The 16,009-nt window shown below is 36.2% G+C and overlaps 1 pseudogene; it reads left to right on the forward strand.

Moving 5' to 3' along the window:
• LOC139864200 (GDSL esterase/lipase At1g28590-like) overlaps window positions 1-14,755 on the forward strand; it is a 189,219-nt pseudogene extending 174,464 nt beyond the window's left edge.
• The last annotated feature ends 1,254 nt before the right edge of the window (window positions 14,756-16,009 follow it).

A 16,009-nucleotide genomic window follows, 5' to 3' on the forward strand; every position in this document is an offset into this window, starting at 1 on the left:
ATTTTCTCTCTATCTTTATCCCATATCACGGTTAGTATTATTTAGAATACTAACCAACGGTATTCTTTTGTTTTGAAGGAACAATGGCTCCTCGTCGTGTACGCCGCAATGAAACTCCCGAACAAGCTCTCGAACGGATGATAGCTACCGCCGTAGATGCGGCCATGGCCGGTCACTCTTCCAACAACAATAACAATAACAACAACCACAACAACAACAACAACAATGGGGCCGGTAACTCAAACGAGGGATGCTCCTACAAAGCTTTCATGGGGTGCAAACCTCACACTTATGATGGAACCGGTGGACCGGTTGTGCTTACTCGTTGGTTTGAACAAACCGAGGCCGTCTTTAGCATAAGCGGTTGTCGGGATCAAGACAAGGTCAAATACTCCACCCACACTTTCTCCGGAATTGCTCTAACTTGGTGGAACACCTATATTCAATCGGTGGGTACCGATGAAGCTCATGCCCTCTCTTGGACCGATTTGAAGGAAAAGATGATTGTCGAATACTTTCCGCGCGAAGAAACCCGAAAGCTCGAGGAAGAACTAAGAGCTTTGAAAGCGGTCGGAAACGATCTTAAGGCTTATAATCAACGCTTCGCCGAACTATCCTTAATGTGTCCTAATCTTGTTAACCCCGAATCTCAAAGGATTGAGCTCTACATGCTCGGTCTTCCAAAAAGCATCAAACAAGGGGTGATGTCATCCAAACCCACTACTCATCAAGCCGCTATGAACATGGCTCGCCAACTAATTGAAACGGTTGACGAAATCGTAGTACCGGCTCCTAAGGCCGAGGACAAGTCGGGTGGCAACAAAAGGAAATGGGAAGCCACTCCATCAACCAACTACAACAACAACACCTTCACCAAAAAGCCTTTCAACAACGACGGCAAGAAGGGTTATGTCGGAAACTTACCTTTTTGCAACAAATGCCACAAGCATCATCACGGTGAATGTAACAAGCTAGTTTGTCACCGTTGCCAAGGTGTTGGTCATAGGGCCAACAATTGCACAAGCGTCGCCCCCGTTGCTCGAAAGGGGCCCAACCCTCCAAAAACGGTCACTTGTTACGAATGTGGCCAAACGGGCCATTATAAGAACGAATGCCCGAAAAAGAAAGCCAACCCCAACAACCGAGGTCGAGCCTTTAACATCAACACCGAGGAAGCCCGAGATGACAATGAACTAGTCACGGGTACGTTTCTTCTCAACAACTCTTATGTTACTTGCTTATTCGATTCGGGTGCCGATAAATGTTTTGTGTCTAAGACTTTGGCTCCTACCCTTTGCACTCCACCACACCCTTTAGATACTACTTATTCCATCGAAGTGGCCGACGGAAAACTCTTAAGTGCCGACACATATTACCGGGGGTGTACTTTAAACATTTTGGGTAAAGAATTTGAAATTGACTTGATACCCATGGAATTAGGGAGTTTTGATGTAATAATCGGTATGAATTGGATGGTCAAAAATAAATCTCACATTCTTTGCGATCTTCACGCAATTCGAATTCCTATCGAGAATGGTGAACCATTGATTGTCTATGGCGACAAAAATTGCACCGGACTCAATTTCGTTTCGTGCCTTAAAGTTCGAAAGCTACTTCGCAAGGGTTGTTTCGCGATTCTTGCTCACGTTAAGAAAGTCGAGGCCGACGAAAAGCGTATCGAAGATGTGCCAATTGTTAGTGACTTTTCCGATGTATTTCCCGACGAATTACCGGGTCTTCCACCTCATCGACCGGTTGAATTCCAAATCGATCTTATTCCGGGAGCCGCACCCGTAGCGCGTGCACCATATAGACTCGCTCCATCTGAAATGCAAGAATTGCAAAGTCAAATCCAAGAACTACTTGATCGTGGTTTTATCCAACCTAGCCATTCACCTTGGGGCGCTCCGATTTTGTTTGTTAAAAAGAAAGACGGATCCCTACGAATGTGCATTGATTATCGTGAACTAAATAAATTGACGGTTAAGAACCGATATCCTCTTCCACGCATCGATGACCTCTTTGATCAACTACAAGGGTCTTGTGTATATTCGAAAATCGATCTCCGCTCGGGTTATCATCAATTGAGGGTTAAGGGGGAAGATGTCTCCAAAACCGCTTTCCGAACTCGTTATGGTAGTTATGAATTCCTTGTCATGCCATTTGGTCTCACTAATGCACCGGCGGTGTTCATGGATCTTATGAACCGCGTGTGCAAACCGTATCTCGATAAATTCGTTATTGTGTTCATCGATGACATATTAATCTATTCTAAAAATGAAGAAGAGCACGAACAACATCTCCGACTTGTGCTTGAACTTTTAAGACAAGAACAACTCTATGCCAAATTCTCCAAGTGTGAATTTTGGTTAAAGGAAGTTCAATTTCTTGGTCATGTTGTAAGTGACCAAGGTATTAAAGTCGATCCAACGAAAATCGAAGCCATTAGCAAATGGGAGACTCCTACTACTCCTACTCACATTCGTCAATTTTTGGGTCTCGCCGGGTACTATCGTAGATTCATCGAAAATTTCTCTTTGGTTGCACGTCCTCTAACCGCATTGACTCACAAGGGAAAGAAATTCATTTGGGCGACCGAACATGAATCCGCATTCCAAATCTTGAAAACGAAGCTAACCACCGCTCCTATCTTGTCACTTCCCGAAGGCAATGATGACTTTGTTGTATATTGCGATGCCTCAAAACATGGTTTTGGGTGTGTATTGATGCAACGAACGAAAGTCATTGCTTATGCTTCTCGACAACTCAAAATTCATGAACGAAACTATACGACACATGATCTCGAACTCGGAGCCGTTGTCTTTGCACTTAAAATGTGGAGACACTATCTTTATGGAACCAAGAGTACTATCTTCACCGATCACAAAAGCCTTCAACACATTTTCGATCAAAAGCAACTAAACATGAGACAACGAAGGTGGATTGAAACCTTAAACGATTACGATTGCGAGCTTCGTTACCATCCCGGGAAGGCAAATGTAGTAGCCGATGCCTTAAGTCGAAAAGAAAGAGCGGTGCCTCTCCGTGTCCGAGCTTTAAACATCACCATTCACACCAACCTTAATAGCCAAATTCGGGTAGCCCAAGATGAGGCTCTCAAGGATGAAAACATCTCTCTCGAACACTTGAACGTCCTCACCTCTCGATTCGAAGTTAAAGAAAACGGACTCCGATATTTCGCCGGAAGAATTTGGGTGCCTAGTTATGGGGATCTACGAAGCCTTATTTTAGATGAAGCCCATAAGTCACGATACTCGATTCACCCCGGTGCCAATAAGATGTACCACGATCTTAAACAACTATATTGGTGGCCGAACATCAAAAGGGACGTAGCTACGTATGTTTCCAAGTGTTTGACATGTTCCAAAGTCAAAGCCGAACACCAAAGACCGTCCGGACTACTTCAACAACCCGAGATCCCGCAATGGAAGTGGGAAAGGATAACGATGGATTTTATCACCAAGCTACCAAAAACGACGGGCGGTTTTGATACCATTTGGGTTATTGTTGACCGTCTCACCAAATCCGCACACTTCCTTGCCATGAAAGAAACGGACAAAATGGAGAAGCTTGCACAACTTTACATTAAGGAGATCGTAGCCCGACACGGTGTACCTTTATCGATTATCTCCGACCGAGATGGCCGTTTCGTTTCTAGATTTTGGCGTACATTGCAAGAAGCGTTGGGAACGCGTTTAGACATGAGCACCGCATATCATCCTCAAACCGATGGACAAAGCGAACGTACAATTCAAACCTTAGAGGACATGTTACGAGCTTGCGTGGTTGATTTCGGAAAAGCTTGGGACAAGCACTTACCTCTCGCCGAGTTCTCTTACAACAATAGTTATCACGCGAGTATTAAAGCCGCACCTTTTGAAGCGCTATATGGCCGCAAATGTCGTTCACCTCTTTGTTGGGCCGAGGTAGGCGACGTGCAAATCACCGGACCCGAACTCATTCACGAAACCACCGAGAAAATCATTCAAATTCGAGATAGGCTTAGGACGGCCCGAAGTCGTCAAAAGAGCTATACCGACAAACGACGCAACGATCTTGAATTTCAAGCCGGTGACCGAGTAATGTTAAAAGTCGCACCTTGGAAGGGTGTAATCCGTTTTGGGAAACGCGGGAAGCTAAATCCGCGGTATATTGGTCCTTTCGAAATCTTGGAGCGTATTGGAACCGTTGCTTATCGTTTAGATCTTCCGCCTCAATTGAACTCCGTTCATCCTACCTTCCATGTATCTAACTTGAAAAAGTGTCTTGCCGAACCCGATATCGTCATCCCTCTCGAAGAACTTACTATTGATGACAAACTTCATTTTGTGGAGGAACCGGTTGAAATTGTGGACACCTCCGTCAAGACATTGAAACAAAGCCGAATTCCGATTGTCAAGGTTCGTTGGAATGCCAAAAGAGGACCCGAGTTTACTTGGGAAAGACAAGATCAAATGCAAAAGAAGTATCCTCATCTATTCGTGAATACGGAAACGCAAGATCTCGAGGAAGAAACAACGACTACTACGCCTACTTAAATTTCGGGACGAAATTTCTTTTAAGGAGTAGGTAATGTAACATCCCGCCTTTTTCCGTTTACTTTTCCGTTTAACTATTTATGTTCCGTTATATGTTTATAACACGTCTCGTTGATACGCGTTTCAAATTATCTTGTTTAGGTAATTTAACGCACCCGATTAAAACATGAGGGACTAAACTTGTCAAAGTGTCAAAGAAACCACTAGGTCAAAGTGGTGGTCAACACCCTTTCTATCCACTCATTCACATTTTCATTTCATTTTCCTTTATTTCTCCTACTTTCACATTTTCCTTAAATTTGCTCCATCAAAGAATCATCATCTCAAATCGAGCTAGTGATTGTCTTGCCAAACAAATTACGTATTTGAACTCCTCGTGATCTCCTCTTCGATTCCATACCAACCTCATTACATTTGGGTAACTTTCTAAAATCACTAATTTTATGTGTTCTTGAGATTTTTGAGTTAAAAGGTTGTTAATTAGTGTCTATGGCTCAAGTCTAGTTTGTTTATGTGATTTGTATGCTTGTTCTTGCCATTTTGGTGTAACTAGTTCATATGGAAAGTTAACATGCTTAATCTTGAGTTTTAAGTGTTCATATGTTGTTAGATGCTAAGACTTCATGTTTTAATCTTGTTCTTAGTGTTACTAGCTCCATTATGATGTAAAGATTGATCAAGAAACCCCTTAAACTTGATTATGAAATTTGGTGACTTTTGGTTAGGGTTTCACGAACTAGGAATGGATTCTTGATGCATTAAATGACATGAGATGTTAATTGTAAGTGTTAGGTTGTGTTGTATGCTTAATTACCTTCGAAACGGCATATTGTACATGTAATTTGGTTGCCAAATCATTTAATTGCAATATTGACTTGAATGCATTGATTATGGAACATTAAATGCGGTTTTGTTTGTCATAAGTGCAAGCTTGATTGATGATATGTGTTTAGTTGCATTCCTTGTCAAAACACCTTTCCAACGATGTATGATAGGCGTTATAAGCGTTTGCGGGTCAAGAATTGTGTTAGAATTGGTTTTGGTTCGTGCACATTTAAAAAGCAGAAAAATAGCTGAAGCAGCAGGGTGGCGCGGCGCGCCATACCCCCCGCGCGGCGCGCCGATTGGGTCTGTCCAATTTGGTCAATTTTCGAATAATGTTTGCTATGCTACGCACCTCCGATTCACATGTAACTTGTCCTAGCATGCTCATACATGATTAAAAACCTCAGAAAAATAGTTCGGGACACGACCCGAGCGTGTTGACTTTTTCGTTGACTTTGACCGACCAAAGTTTGACTTTTTGTCAAACTTAACCAAATGATTTTTGCAACCTTCCTAACTTGTTTATATACTTGTATCTTGCATGAAACTTGACAATTTGATTTCACATGCTAAATAATCGAGTCGTAACGAGCCATAGAACTAATTGAACATCTTTGACCTATCGTGGTTACCGTTATTAATACAACCTATTTGTTTAGGTCAAGACTAGCATTGTTCTTTGCACACGTTACTTGTCGAAGTACTTTTTGGTTCGTGCATACAAGGTGAGATCATAGTCCCACTTTTACTCTTTTAAACTTACTTTTGGGATGAGAAAACATAAACGATACTTTTGAACTAAGTGAACACAAGAACGGGAAAACAAACATTCTACATACGAGTTTAGAACGAAAATCCTCAATCCGATTATCATTAGTTACATCAGATGGTGTAAGCGAGAACTTATGTTATATGGCCATATGGGTTTGACAAACCCTCATTCAAACGGTTCGCTACCGTTTACGAATGAAATATATTTTCGGGAACAGTGTTGTTCTAGCACTAATTGATGGGGTATTCAACGGACGGAACGTTAAGCTTTGATAATTGGGTGCTCGTGAATATTAACTTTTAGAATGTACTATGGCTTTATCGATGTTGCAAATCTTGTGGTTCAACTTACTATTACTCATTTACTTATTTAAACCTATGATTTCACCAACGTTTTCGTTGACAGATTCTCTATGTTTTTCTCAGGTCCTTGAACTTAGGTGATACATGCTTCCGCTCATACTATTTGATACTTGCATTGGATGTCGAGTATACTTGCATACGTGGAGCGTCTTTTGACTACCTTTAATCGTGTCGCATGTGTTTCATACAAACTTTAAACATTGTTATGTACTTGTTATGGAAACTACTTTTGTAAACTTTGAAACACCCTTATTTATGAGATGAATGCGACATACTTTTCGGTCAAACTTTGTTATAAAGACTTACGACCATGTAATGGGACCATACGTAGATGACGCCGTCATTTGACGATTTGTCGGGGTCGCTACAGATACACAATTAATGTATAAAAGATAAAATATGAGTGCTTACGTATCAATATTGAGATTCAATATTGTAGGAAAGTACGTAGACGCAACAGAGATGATAAACACTAGATTTGATTCACAAATATACCCTCGAACATTACCCATAACCTCCTTGGCAATAACCCATAATTTCCTTAGCTCTATCCCGCTCAAAAACCCATTTTGAAGGTGACACGCTCATAACCTCGTCGTAGTATTTTAGGTATATATACTACTAATAATAATATTATAATAACATTAATAATAATAATATTAATCTTAATAATAATAATAATAATAATAATAATAATAATAATATAAAAAAATAATAATACGGAGGAATGAATCGAGTTTTTATAGTATGTGGCCTGCTACAGTACCTCATGCGATCGCATGAGTTTTCAGTGTTTTTGCCATGCGATCGCATGGCCGCCTTATCCGTTTTTGTTTGCTAGTTCGTCGACATCAAATAGTATTTACTGTAGCACCTGTAGCACTGTAGCAAAATACGGTTTCACTGTAGCAAATAGTATTTTACTGTAGCAAAGTTATTTTACTGTAGCAAATAGTGTTTTACTGTAGGAAAGTCGTTTTTACTTGTACACACACACACACATATATATATATATATATATATATATATATATATATATATATATATATATATATATACATACATATAATTGTTCATGAATCGTCGAGAGCAGTCAAATGTAATGAAACATTTCTAAAAATTTGAGATTCAACTTCATAGACTTTGCTTATCGTGTCGGAAACGTTAAATCATTTAAAGATAAAGTTTAAATTTGGTCAAAAATTTCCGGGTTGTCACACATAAAAATGTGTCGCGTTCCAGAGGTACATGTGTATAATGCTAACTTGTTTAGTACTCTTGTTGATATACGTAATCTTGTGTTTATAAATGTATTCAACTGTATTTGTTAAATATCTATGAAAGTAATTTTAACATTTATCTCGTTTTAATATTAGTTGACAATATATAGTATAATAGCTTAATTTTGAATAAACTAGGCCGATAGTATTTCATTAAAACGACAGAAAAAAAAACATGTGATATCATTATGTCATTACTAACATTTATTGATATTCAGGTTGTTGATATATTGATTTATGTGCATAGCACTAGTTGTTCATGTTCAGGTGTTAAAGGGTCAGGTGTGCAGACAAGGGATTATAGATGACAAGCGTGTGCAAGAAGTGGTGAAGAATCAGGGGGAGAAAAGTCCGGGGGTGATAGAGTTGCAACAAATACAGGTTGTGTATTATTTTAGTCTTATAACCCCACACCGAAGACTTATATACTTTCAACACACAAATAAAGTACTAAAGATATTTCATGTTTGTTACGGAGTACTTTTTATAGGAGTTCACTGAAGTCGCTTTGCTACACCCGAACAGTAGAGAACCTATGTCGTGTGCTTGGGGGAAGATCTATCCAACCAAAGAGGAAAGATCACTACATGGAGAACGTATGGCTACTTGCTACATGAAGGTGTCAATAATCCGTGTTATTGAGGGCTTTGAATCCGAGATGCTTCCGGTACCAACAAAAGAGCATCGCTATAAAACATTGAAGGATGTGATAGGAACTTTGATACAGTGGCCTCTTCTCAAAATTGTTTGCAGAACCAAGGTACATGTATAGATCCTTACGCTTATGCATTTCTTATTTACAGTATGTAACCTTGTCTTTATATATGTGGTTTAGGCATATTTTTTGTGTATGTACAAATGTAATCTTCACACATTTGCTTATTAATTTTATAGGTTGTAAATTTTTAAATATACATAATACATATTAGGTATATTAGGTTAATTACATTTGGTTAAATTCCAAGTATTGTGGTTATATAGTACATCTATAGTTTAAATTATCTATAGTTTATATTATGTAGTCAATTAAGTGTCAAGTAACATTTGCTAATGTCTTGTTTATAGGGGGCGCCATTGACATTAAAAAATAAAGAATTACAAGCAACAACACTTTCAGCTAAAAGTAGGTCTACTCGTAAACATGTATATGTTAAAAGATAAACCTTAGGCATATTTTTTGTTTATGTACAAATGTAATATTCACACATTTGCTTATTAATTTTATAGGTTATAAATTGTCAAATATACATAAATAATACAAATTAGGTATATTAGGTTAATTGCACTTGGTTAAATTTCAAGTATTGTGGTTATATAGTACATCTATAGTTTATATTATGTAGTCAATTAAGTGTCAAGTAACATTTGCTTATGTCTTGTTTATAGAGGGCGCCATTGACATCAAAAAATAAAGAATTACAAGCAACACCACACTCAGCTAAAAGTGGGTCTACTCGTAAACAGGTATATGTTAAAAGATAAACCTTAGGCATATTTTTTGTTTATGTACAAATGTAATATTCACACATTTGCTTATTAATTTTATAGGTTGTAAATTGTCAAATATACATAAATAATACATATTAGGTATATTAGGTTAATTGCACTTGGTTAAATTTCAAGTATTGTGGTTATATAGTACATCTATAGTTTATATTATGTAGTCAATTAAGTGTCAAGTAACATTTGCTTATGTCATGTTTATAGGGGGCGCTATTGACATCAAAAAATAAAGAATTACAAGCAACACCACATTTAGCTAAAAGTGGGTCTACTCGTAAACAGGTATATGCTAAAGATAAACCTCATATCAAAATTTATTTCAATCAAACAAATTTTAAAATATATCGTTATACTTGCAGGTGGATCCAAGAACAGAAGGATTATCAAAGTTGCATAAAAAAAATAAACAAGATGTGCATAACGCGCTGAATTCATTGGAGAATAGGATACTGCCAAGAAAAAGTGTACAGGAAGTGTACATGCGTTGGATTACTAGAGAAGATGCTACTTTCGGCCACATACTTAGTGCTCCCCCCGGGATTTTGGACAACCAGATGAATTCATATCAACTATTGATGTCGATGACATTATGACGCTCTGGGAGTATGGTTGTCTAGATTGCAGCATTATCTTTTCCTTCATGATGTATGTAAATCTATCTTTAACTTACCGTAACTATAGTTTGAGTTCACATTACTTCACATTTTAAAATTTATATATTGTCGTATTCTTAGGGGGCTATACAAGATATTGGAAATAGCGTGTCCCGGCCAATATATGTTACTGAACCCTTATTCAACTCAAGCCTCATTGATTATTTCTAACAAAAGGGATGTATTTAGATACCTGATGAAAGCATTCCAGAACTGTGATGACCGTGTTTTCTTAGCTCCGTATATTCAAAAGTATCGATCAATTCTTAATCATTTAAATTTTAATTGTATAGCTTATCTATTTAGTTATATTGCTTATTTATATATATGTATATACACACACACACACACACACACACACACACACACACACACACACACACACATATATATATATATATATATATATATATATATATATATATATATATATATATATATATATATATATATATATATACCATCTAACGAACATGTTTACTTTTGCTAGCGGTCATTGAGTGTTGTTTATTATATATCCTAGACGGTTATTGTTGATTCACTAAACAAGAAGTAAAATGGTGAAAAGAAGACTGAAGATGATTACTTCCTCACAGATTGTGTGAACTTGTAAGACCTTTTTTATTTATAAATAGTTTTGTTCATTTAAAGTTGTATTAAATTCACAATGTTTCTAAAAATGTTAAAACGATAATTTATTTGTTATTATGTAGGGCCTGGGGTAATCATATATCATGGATAGTGGTTCGGGTGAATCATCTAACTTCATCTAACTGTATACATGCATCTACTTATAGAAACAAGTAAATATTATGTTTCATATTTACCTTGTATATAATATGTTGTGGTACGGAAATATAGTGTAATCAACAACCAGGAAGTTGGGAATGCGGCTATTATGTGCTAACTTGGATGTTTTCTATGGTAACTCGTCCGAGTGTTAATATTGATGAAGTACATATCGGTAGTTAAGACAAAGACTGTCTGAATTTTGTTCTCATGTATGCTAAAGCTTCAAACCCTGATTCTTGTATATATTTTAATTGCGTAGCTCTCATGAGATGAAAGTGCCTTATCAAAAAGGGAGATAGATGATATAGTTGAAATATGGCATATGTTCTGTCCTATTTTATCAGGTATGAACATCTTGCTACACCTCTTAATTTTATGTCTTTTTAGATCTCATTTAAAAAGCACATACTTATCTTGAAAGAAATTAAATTTGTATGTTGATTTTGATGTATTAGGTATAAATTAATCTCATTTCTGCATGTTGGATGATGCGTCTTTGATGAGGCTGCTGGATAAAGCATGTTGGACAGTCAATGTTGTTGGATAGTCGACGCTTTAAGAAGTTCTATTATTGTAGTAACCAAGTACAATATACTATATTGTTTTTTAGTTGAAGACTTTTGTAATTTGATCTTGTTTTACTAGTAAATTAAAGCTTTATCTAAATTTATGTACATCAGTCTTTAATCTTTTTGATATGCCGTGATTAGCAGTATATATTGATCGATCAGTATATTATCAAAAGTATTAAGACCCTTTGGAGGTCTATTTTAAGAATATAAAAGAAAAGTTTGTAGGTCTATTTAAGAATATCTATAGACCGGTTTTGAGGTCCAATTAAGAATATATAGAGGTCAAAAAAGAAAATAAAGCGCTTAATTAAGTGTCTATAGACCGGTTTAAAGGTCTAATTAAGAATAAATAAGTATATATAACGGATTGATAATATATAGACCTGTTTAGTGGTTTAACTAACAAAAATAAAAAGCGCGAGTGTAAGAAGCAACCGGTCTTCATATTTCAACAAGGTCGGTTTTCTAACACGTCTATATGATGTTTTCCAAGTAGACATGTGCTATCTAGAAGTGTTCAAAAACACGTTTAAATAGCCTTTTCAACACGTCTATTTGACATATTCTGTAGTAGTGATTGTTACCTGAATGTTGCTTAGAAAATTGTTTGTATAAGGAAGTTTGTTGTTAAACTCATAGTAGTAAACAACAATAAATTTTCTATAAAGATGTATTGTGATAGTTTAGTTATAACACTTCCGAAAGAATCACATATACATAAAAGTATCCGACACATTCTTCGAAAGTTTGACTACATTCGTGAAGTCATTGTGAGGAATGATAGTATTCTTAAGGTTCAAACAGATGATATCGTGGCTTAACCGTTCACGAAGCCCTTGATGCACAACCAGCATGATGATCATGCTAGTAATATTGGACTTGTTAAGCTACTAATCCTTTTCATTTGTAATTTAGTATTTGGATATCTCTGGAACATTAAACAGTTTGATCTAAATGAATTGAGATACTCGGTATGGTCGTTTTTATTTATATTACTGTGTTCTATATTAGCATGTTTAATCCATGAATAATTGTTGATTATTCTAAATCTCCATAATCGGTCATGCTATGGGAATAACATGAATTATGATTATTATGAATGTTTGGTTTATTCACAGATGGTGAACAGTAGACTTGTTGAGACCAAAATTCATATGTATTCATTGATGATGAATATTGGAATGACCCAATCATGAGATGTCACTACATGGATCATCGTCAATAGTGAATTTCATAATGGTTATGTCTTTGTGTCCTTAGACTTGAGATGTATATGTTAGTTTTTGATTGTATGACATATTATGCTTTGATATGGTTAAACGCTATCTTGAACAAGGTAGTTATAAAGGCCATCATTAGGTATGATGTGAAGTACATGACGAACGCATATAATCAAAATGAGATTTATTCCTCTACGTGAGAGTATGATACCGTTGGGCCCCTCGATGAAAGTGAATGGATATTTACACGGCCGTGTCCAAGCTATATTGATTGTTGTTCAATTCTAACTTGGTGATCACATTCAAATTTTCTAGATCGAGAAACAGAATTAGTTGACAAATGAGAATGACTAGATCCATGTCTCATGTCAACTTGGCATCTGGCAATAAAGGGACATTAGACACTCAATCATTAAATCATTTTTAATAATGATAGTTCGTTTAGCTGAAACAAACACTTGTATATTTTCGGGGGCATTGACGTGTTGCTAGACGCCAATATATGTTTGTATAGTTTTCTAGATGTTATGTCATTCACAAGTGGGAGTTTGTTGGTTTAGTGTGCACGTCATAACACAAATCTATACTCCCGCTTATATACAAGCCTACAGGGTCACACATAATGGGCACTTAGATATCCGGTTATATGTATATACCGTATATACATATTTATAGTCACCAATTATTATATGTCGTTGATATATAATTATAACATATAATTTGAAAAGTATAGTTTAATTAAATATGATTTAATTAAATATAAATAAATTTAACGAGTTGATGAACACAATTGTTGAATGATATTAATTCAGTTAAGGTTATATGAAATATATAATCTTTGTGGTTGCTGATTGCATAAGGCCAAACAAAAACAATAAGAGTTCTTTGACCCATGCACATGTATGGTTTAGGTTTACTAAATCCATAAATATAAATCAAAGGAGTTGTTGACCTTTTGAATATACATACAGCACACATAAAATCAAGAGTTGTTAGTAGTCATTCTTGATATAAGTCCCATAAAACAGAGACACAATTTTTTAAGCCGTAAGTTCTTTTTGTTTTCCGGTATTACGATATCGGTTCAAATAAAATTGAAAGTCAGCCACCAAAAGCCATTGAATCCTATTCTTTGTTTTCTTTGTTATACGGGACTAACAATCCATAATTGTTATCTCATAAGGAAATAAACAAAATAGTTTTGTTTCTTGTTTTATCTTTTAAAACGTAAACACAAGTTGGTGTTTGGCGTTTATGTTATTTGGTGATTCAAGATCTAGCAGTCTCCGGTGTTTGTTTGACGTGCTCGTGTGGATCAACCGTGGAGATATTCATACTTTGGAATATATGTTTCAACCTAGACGTGAAAACTTTGTTTCTACCGTTCTTGCATCGATCGCTAAAAGTATATCTACACTCCTCTTTGTGAATTAATTATATGACAATTATTAGTGGTGTAATTGGATCTTGTTGGGATCGTTAATCGTGTGAATGTTTTACTTGAAAGTTTATAATAAAATAAATGATGTTTATTTTAAAGTTAATAAAAGATGTTTATTTTTCATGTTCCGCTGCGTTTATAAAATTTAAAAGTACACACGGTTTTCCATCAGCAAAGACATTAGTTGTTCCAGGAAGCTTTCCAGTTGGATGCTCTTCGAATAATTTATCAAAGCGTGATTATAATAAGGATGAGCATGACCCAACAACCGGTTGCCTTATCTGGTTAAATGATTTTGTGGAATATCACAACCAACTCCTTCAAACAAAACTACATCAGATTCGAGAGGGTCATCTAAATGTTATCATCATATACGCTGACTACTACAATGCTGCAATGCAAATTTATCGATCTCCTGAAAATTTTGGTAGTTTAAATTTTGAAAAATACTATTATGGCTAACTACACATTCTCTTAATGCAAACTAAATGGCCTTATTTTTTTTCGCAGGATTTACAAATGGGGCTTTGAAGGCGTGTTGTGGTGGTGGAGGACCATATAACTATAACTCATTGATGCCCTGTGGATATGGATCAGAGACCGTATGTGATCAGATAGATACATATGCAAACTGGGATGGACTACATTTTACAGAAGCGGCATACAAAATCATTTTTAAGAGTTTATTTGAAGGATCATACACTACACCCCCATTTAATATCGTGTGTCCTACATTAGCATCACATGTGGGAGCAACATTTTCAACTTATATGTAACCAAGGCAAATTAGCTTGATCAATGTATCGCTACACAAGTTTAATAATGTACATCATAATTGTGTTAGAATAAATCCTACTATAAAACTATAGCCTTCATATGGAATTAAATGGAACAATAACATAAACGGAAGCGTACCAGAATCCATAAGTGGAAGCTCCTTGATCCGGCTTGGAGATCGTTCGGGGTTAGGTTTTCCACTTGATATGCAAGCCAATGTTTACACTCTCTATTAATGGGAACTCAAGAGAATAGCATTACATACAAATGGGAACCATAACCCTATTTATAAGTATGTAACCCTAGTTAGCCCATCATTAACTAAGGTTGCTCTTTATGGGTATCTACACAAAAGTTAGACTTTACACGTTGTATGACGATGTATTGACCTACTTAATAATAATATCCTAAAAGACCACTAAGTTAGGCCAAACCGAAAGATAACACTAACATATAATTAATCCATATATTGTCCATATGTATGTAGTAAGCCCATATATCTAACAATCTCCCACTTGGACGATATACTCATGCATATGTACAAACCTTAGTATTATATGTTACATTACAATTACAACTTTGTGAGCTCAGTATTACTATCAAATTAAAATCGTCATGATCAATCCGGTCCATTAATCATATCAACATAGGATCTAAGAGATCTTAGTTACTCTTGCGTAACTAGATCCAACATTGATCACGTATATCAATATAACCAATGACATGGATCAAGTATAGTTGTGTAGCATGGAAATAACATAAAACGTGGTCTGAAATAGAATGTCTATTTCCAACTGGTTCATCTTATTGAGATCAATTATAACCATAAGAGTACATAAAATTTTAAGACCGAATATCTGCATATAAAACCAAATTACCGAATGTACTGTATAATACATAATTGTATAACACAAACTCCCACTAAAAATTATAATCCTCAACTGATTTGACACCCATGCGAGCAACATGTTCATGATGTACTTTGGGTGGCAATCCCTTAGTAAGCGGATCCGCAATCATGGAGTTTGTACTGATGTGCTCTATGCACAATTGTCTATTTTGTACTCTTTCTTTAACAACCCGAAACTTGACGTCCATATGCTTTGCCTTCGTCAAACTATTGTTATTATTAGCATACAGGACTGCTGATCTGTTGTTGCATAATAGCCTGAGTGGCCTTTTAATACTGTCCACTATACGCAGTCCAGTAACAAAGTTTTGCAGCCATAGTCCCGCATTGGATGCCTCATAAC

This window comes from Rutidosis leptorrhynchoides, chromosome 8 (assembly GCF_046630445.1).
Source record: "Rutidosis leptorrhynchoides isolate AG116_Rl617_1_P2 chromosome 8, CSIRO_AGI_Rlap_v1, whole genome shotgun sequence".
Classification (NCBI taxonomy): Eukaryota; Viridiplantae; Streptophyta; class Magnoliopsida; order Asterales; family Asteraceae; genus Rutidosis; species Rutidosis leptorrhynchoides.